This window comes from Ictidomys tridecemlineatus, chromosome 10 (genome assembly GCF_052094955.1).
Source record: "Ictidomys tridecemlineatus isolate mIctTri1 chromosome 10, mIctTri1.hap1, whole genome shotgun sequence".
NCBI lineage: Eukaryota > Metazoa > Chordata > Mammalia > Rodentia > Sciuridae > Ictidomys > Ictidomys tridecemlineatus.
The window spans coordinates 132,034,291-132,041,393 of record NC_135486.1 but is presented as its reverse complement, the minus strand read 5'-3'; the positions used below and the strand labels follow the sequence as shown (position 1 = coordinate 132,041,393).

The window sequence follows — 7,103 nt, the reverse complement described above, 5'->3', positions numbered from 1 at the left end:
TCAGTGCCACTTTTGGAAGTGAAAGAAGCAACCTGTGTGGCAGATTGCTACAAGGTAATCACAAAGTCAAGTCGCAGAATTTGCTCTTAATCAATAATCAGTCTACTGGGAGATTTGTGACTCTAAATACCCTTTAAGAATATTAGAGTATTTTGCCATTTGCCTACATGCATTATTTATTACAAAGAATTTGCTTTTCTAAGAACAGGGGAATTTAACTCTGCATCCAGTCCAACAAAAATCCCGTGTGTCAGGCCCCATGCTAAGCATTGAAGCACTGATGCACTGATATACGAACATGACTGAGAAGGTCTCCTAGGAGTCCGTGGTCTCCTGCAGTGCTGCTCAATCTGTGATGGGTTCCAGGTGTGGTGGCACATACCTCTAATCCCCAACTGCTGGGGAGGCTGAGGCAGGAGGATGGCAAGTTTGAGACCAGCCTGATCAACTTCATGAGACCTTATCTCAAAATAAAAAATAAAAAGGGCTGGGGATGTGACTCGGTGGTAGAGCACCCCTGAGCTCCACCCTCAGTACAGCACAAAAACAAAAATTAAAAAAAAAAAAAACTCTTTAATATGCTTCTAAATCGCTTGGAGGTGCTACCTAGTGGTTATTTATCGCTGCATAAGAAATTACGCCAGAACTTGGCAACTGAAAAGAACAAACATTCATTATCTCACAGTTGCTGTGGGTCAGGAATTAAGCAGCGACTTGGCAGGTGATTCAGGCTGAGGGTCTGTCACGGGGCTGCAGTCATCCGATGGCTCGGCTGGTACTGGAGGACCCACTTCCAGGATGGGGACCTGCGTGGCTGTTGGCAGGAGGCTTCAGTGCCAGGCTACAGGAGCCTCATCACATATGAACTGTCAGGTGTCCTCAGGATGTGACAGCTGGCTTCCCCCAGAGTGAGTGGTCCCAGAAAGACGGAAGCCGCAGTACCTTTTATGACTTAGCACTGTAACAAGGTTTGGATTTGGTCTGTCCCTCAAAGGTTCATGAGCTGGAAGGTTGGTCCCACTCTTGAGATGTTCAGAGGTGGTGAGATTTTAAGAGGTGGGGCCTACGGGAGGTGGTTAGGTGATTGTCACAACTGTCCTCATGAACAGATTAATGCCCGTCTCCAGGGAGTAGATGAGTTCCTATGAGAGCAGGTGAGCTCTCTTGCACCTTCTGTGCCATGTTGTGACACAGCCAGGAGGCCCTTGCCAGATGCTGGCACCATGCTATTTGGACCCTCCAGTTACCAGAATTATGAACCAAATAAACCTCTTTTCTTTATGAAGTACTTGACCTCAGGTATTCTGTTATAGTGACACAAACCAACTAAGATAACTTAGAAGTCACACTCCCATCATATCTAACACGATCTGTTTGTCAAAACAAGTCACCTAGTACAGCCCAAACACAGGGAAATTAAGTCCAACCAGGTGTTTCCACATTATAAAACCACTAAATCTTGCTAAAATGCAGATTCAGATTCTTCTTCTCCATTTTTTTTTTTTTTTGTTATACTGGGCCTCATGGCAGGCTGGGTAACCACTCCAACACTGAGCTATACCCCCAGCCCTTTACTAAAGGATCGAGGCAGAGTCTTATTAAATGACTCAGGCTGGCCTTGAATTTCTGATCCCTTGCCTCGGCCTCCCAAGTAGCTGGAATCATTGATTGAGTAGATTTGCAGGGGTGGTAGGGGAAAGCTCCCAAATTCTGATTCTGCATTTCTTTTTCTTTTTGCAGTGGTGAGGATGGAACCCAGGGCCTCCTGCATGCTAGGCAAGCTCCCTACCACTGTGCCATACCCTCGGCCAAAACGCTGCATTTCTGACGCACTTGCAGCTGACAGTCTGCTGTTGGCCCGTGGACCATCCTTTGAATCCTAAGAGTATCCAAGACCCAAAACGCTGAGCCCCCATTGCCTCTGAGGAGCTGCCCTACTCTCGAGAATGTCTTCCTGGCCCCATCTTTGGATCACCTCCAATTTGAAAATCACATTTCCCTGAAAGGTCAGAGCCGTGACGTAAGGGGACAACAAGACTGTCACACTGATTCACGAGGACAAGAGGTAACGGAATTGAAAACAATCAAAGGAGGGTCCAGAACATCTCTCTGGCGTTGTTCTGGAAGCTCTCAGAAGCATAAAATATCAGCCGTGGATTCTGAAGGTGAGGCTAAGCCAACAGCAGCCAATCTGGGCCTTTCACAAGGATTGTACAAAATGCCTTCATGGGGCTCGGCCTCCGAGCTGCGACACTTACGCAGAGTGATATGGAAGGACAAAACAATGTCACCAGAATCTCAGGGAGATCGAGGCTTCCACGTGCTCTGCTGGCCTGGAGCATGGTTTGGGTAAATATGGTGCTTCCCGTTTAACTGCCCGGATTGGACCGCACCTTCAAATACAGCTTTAGAACTATATCCTCTGTATTGTTTATGGTTATGGTTCGCATACCAGAAAATTCACGATTTTTCAGTGAATTAATATTTCATGAATTTACAGTGGGTGTCAGTGGGCTTCACTGGATCCACAGAGTTGATGACCATCATCACTCATTCTAGAACATTCTCACCCCGCCAATCCACATCCATCAGTAGTGACTCCTTATTTCTTCCCAGCCCGAGGTAATCACTGATTGACATTTGGTTTCTACGGATTGGCCTCTTCTGGACGTTGCCTATACATGGACTCAAAAGTGGCCTTTGGGGCTTGGGCACACCATCCCAGCAGCTCAGGAGGCTGAGACAGGAGGATCATGAGTTCAAAGCCAGCCTCAGCAACTTATGGAGGCTCTGAGCAACTCAGTGAGACCTTGTCTCTAAATAAAATACAAACTAGGGCTGGGGATGGGGCTCAGTGGTGGAATGCCCCCGAGTTCAATCCCGGGTACCAAAAAAAAAGTGGCCTTTTGGGTCTGGCTCCTTTCATTGAGCATGTGGGTTCACCAGCCACCATGTCCACCTGCTTTTTTAGCCATTTTTGCAGTGTACAGCTCAGTGGCGTTGAGTAGAATGACACTCTTGGGCAACCATCACCTCCGTCCATCTCCAGAATTACCTCCATCTTTCTGTACTGAAACTCTGTCCCCAAGTGTCTCATCCACAGCCAGGTTGTGCCAGGGAGGTGGGGCAGGTTGCCAACAGACCAAGGAAAGTGCCTGAAGACAGGCCAGGAGACTCCAGGGCTAGACGGGTGACACACATCCTTTCCACAGTGCCCTCAGCTCTGCCCGATACCTGCTCAGAGAGGGAGTTCTGTGGGGCTGCCTGGCACAGCAGCCTGGGCTTGCTTAGCTGCTTGTCCCACCAGTGTCCCAAGGAGCACCTGGCCTGGGGCGGGAGGAGAGCAGCTCCCTGGGGTTTGGGGACAGGAAGGGGGTCTTGAAGGACATGGGGAGGGGTTTCACTGTCCCTTTTCCTTAGGATGACACATCGAGCGTGTTTTTAAGGCTCCCCTGCTTCTCGTGGCTGGGGGGCGTCCCGTTGCACGCACACCACCCTTTGCTCTTCCACTCCCTGCTGATGGGCATCTGGGTGGTTTCCTCTGGGCGTGGTGACTCATGCCCGAGCGTGACCTAAGTGTTTGTTGGAACATGTTTCCAATTCTGTTGGGTTCATGCCCAGGAGCGGCTCCATCATCTTCAACAAGAAACTGTCAGGCTGTTTCCCCAAGTGCCTGCACCACTTAGCACTCCCACCAGAGGACTCCAGCCTCCCCACGTCCTCACCAACACCTACTTCCCACCTTTTGGGGGACAGTCATCCTATTGATTGTGATTCGGCTTCTCGTTGTGCTTTTCTTTCTTCTTTTTTAGGTGGTAGGGGTCTTAACCACTGAGCCACATTGCCAGCCCTTTTTATATTTCATTTAGAGACAGGGTTCTGCTAAGGTGCTGAGGCTGACCTAGAACTGGCCATCCTCCTGCCCCAGCCTCCCAAGCCACTGGGATTACAGGCATGAACCACTGCACCCAGCTTCTTTTTAATGGGGCCGTTTCTCCTTTTACTGTTGAGTTGCAAGTGTTCTTTATATGTTCTAGATATGAGTCCCTCGTCAGAAATATGTTGGCAAATATCTCCTCCCATTCTGTGGTTTCACTTTCTGGACACTCTCTTTTTTTTTTTTCCCCCTTTGGTACCAGGGATTGAACTCAGGGGCACTTGACCACTGAGCCCCATCCCCAGCCCTATTTTGTATTTTATTTAGGGACAGGGTCTCACTGAGTTGCTTAGCGCCTCACTTTTGCTGAGGCTGGCTTTGAACTCGTGATCCTCCTGTCTCAGCCTCCAGAGCCGCTGGGATGACAGGTGTGTGCCACTGAGCCTGGCTGGACAGTGTCTCTTGAAGCACAAAAGTTTGTTTTGATGAAGTTTCCTTTTGTTGCTTGTGCTTTGGTGTCACACTGAAGACACTGTAGCCTAACTCAAGGTCATGTAGATGTGACCTTACATCGTCTTCTCCGAGCGTTTGAGTTTGGGCACCAACCATCGAATTTTTAGTGTATTTTGTGTTAATTTCCGTAAGATGCTATGAGGTTGGAGTTCAAGTTCATTCTTTTGCACTTGGATACCCAGATTGTTTTTTTAATCATTAGCAAGAAACATTGGAGTGGCCTTTCTTTAGTTTCCTGGTGGTTTTTTTTTTTCTTCAATAAATATCCATTGAATTTTGCTGAGACGCACATGGAACTAGCCTGGAATTACTAGTTATTTGAAAATGACTTTTAACATGGGACAGCTATTTCTTTTGTTCTCTGTGTGTGTGTGTGCACATGTGTGTGTGTTTGTGCTGGGGACTGAACCCAGGGCCTCATGCGCCATAGGTAAGCACTCTCTGACTGAGCCATGCCCCTAACTCTCAAGAGAGCTGTTTCTCCATTCAGTCCCATAGTCGCTATTTATTGAGCACCTACTTACTATGCATTGGTGGCCACAACAAAGCTTCCTGCCCTCACAGAGCTCATCGCATTGGCTGCCCAGGTAAGAATGGATTGTGGGAGGAGTAGGAGGTGGTCCAAGGCTTCTGGAAGAGTCCAGGTGGGAGGGAGGGTAGTGGGCCCGAGAGGGGCAGCGGAGGTGGTGGGAGGGATCTGGAGTCACAGGATGTCCTGGCTGACTGGAGGGCAGGGACAGGCAGGAGTCAGAGGTGACAGCGTGGTGAAAGGGTAAAGTTTCTAAACTGCAGAGCATGGGTTAAATTCCTGAGGCAGTTAAGACAAGGCCCCACTGGCCATTTAGTTGATTTATGGCCTGGGATCCTGGGTAACTCTTCATGCAAGCCTTCAAGACCCTGTGCTGCTTGTCACGTAGACATTCAGGGCCCGAACCAATCAGTTTAAATGTAACCCCCTCCTTAGGAAAGGCCTATCACTCCAGCTCACCCTGTTCCCGCCAATGAATGTACTCATCAAGTCTAAGAATTGTTGTTTGATTTTCCCCGCGGTGTATGGTGATTTGTTAAAGGAGACTGTGATGAATGCAAAGCCCCCGCCCTCCCCAAAAAGTGTACTTAAGCACTGCTCAACCCCTGCTCTGGGCTCTGGGCTGCCCTCCCTTCCTGAGTGAGCCTAGAGCCTCAGCGCGATGAATCGGATCCTCAATAAAAATCCCCGTCTGCTTATTGCATGAAGCCAGTCTCTTGTGGTCTCTTCCTCCGACGTTTCGCCGGTCCCTTACACGTGGATCTGGGCCTGGTATTGCCATCCGCCATGTGCAGGAGGTGGGTTTGGGTGGAGAGTTCACCTGGGGCCTTTGAAATCCTCTTCGACTTCCAAGAGGAGTCAGGGAGGCAGATGGGTATTTGAAAATGGGAGTCGGGCCCGAGATCTAAATGTGGAGGAAGCAGACACAGGCAGATACCTGAGAAGACGGGCCAAGAGCAGGGCCAGAGCGGCACCCGAGGACCCTCCAGCATCCAGAGGTCAAAGGCGACAGGAAGATCTGGAGGCTGAATCCAGGGCAGCCTTGCAGCTGCCTGGGAACGTCCTCTCCCCCGCCCCCCCTCCTTTCCACCTCCTTCCTTTAGGTGGGCACCTCCCGGTGCCAAGAACTGGGAGCAGACGCTTGGCCCTCATCGACTCACGGCCTCCCACAGGAGAGAAGGACGAGGCCCCCCTGAGCGATAACGTGGCCACAGGCAGCACCGCAGCACGGGGCTGGGCGGCCAGCTCCACGCAGGGAAGCAGCCAGCTCAGGGCCTGAACCAGGATCCGGCACCCTTCCCCTCCGTGTTGACTGTGAGGACTGTTGGAGGACACTCACGGGATCACGGAGCTGAATCCACTCCTGGTTGTGGAAAGGAGGACACAGAGGACGAATCCAGACAACACAAAGCTAGCCAGGCCAGCCCCTGGGAGGCGAAGTCACAGAAGCCAGCATCTGGCGCGGGGCTCCCAGGCGTGACTCACCAGGACCACGGGGACCTTCTGAAATCATTCCGAGCCTGGCACCAGCCTCTGCAAGCCAGAACCTTGGGTCTAAGAACTGAATTTTATTTTTCCCCCTTTCAGAGATGGGGTCTGGCTACGTGGCCCAGGCTGACCTCAAATGCCTGGCTCCAGAGACCCTCCTGCCCCAGTGCCCCCAGCAGCTGGGACTACAGGAGTGTACCACTGTGCCCAGCCAAGATGAAAAAAATTAAAAGCTTCAAAGGACTTCCTAACGTACAGTTGTGGGAGACCAACCTGGCACGTGCTGGGCCATGTGGCGTCAGGCACCCGTGCTGCTAGACTGCCCCGCTCTCCTAGGGTTTGAGTGACTGTGTCTTCCTGCCCAGGCTTGTCCTGCTACAGCCCCAGGGGTGAAGCTACGCTCTGCCGCAGTCTGGCTGGGCACAAAATCACGAGCCACTCACACCTTGTAGATTCAAACAGCAACTCTTTATTCCCCAACTCACACCGGCACTCTACACGCACGTTCTGGGAAAATCCACACTTCCACTGGGCTCTGCATCCCAAAATACTCTCTGAATCCCAGGAGAATTCAACGGGAACTCAAGGAGCGGGTGCCTGGAGGCAGCAGGATACGACCTATTCCCACCCTAATCCAGCAGGATCCTCCCTAAACCCGGATCCACCCTGGTCCTTGAGCAGGGTCACCTTACTCAA

General features: G+C 50.9%; 1 long non-coding RNA gene across 1 annotated transcript; it reads right to left on the bottom strand.

Moving 5' to 3' along the window:
• Positions 1-4,875: 4,875 nt before the first annotated feature.
• On the bottom strand, positions 4,876-6,441 carry LOC144367073 (uncharacterized). Its single transcript, XR_013426279.1, has 2 exons — positions 6,259-6,441; positions 4,876-5,823 (listed from the first exon to the last, which is right to left on the bottom strand). It is a non-coding gene; the product is annotated as an uncharacterized LOC144367073 (long non-coding RNA).
• Between the last annotated feature and the right edge of the window lie 662 nt (positions 6,442-7,103).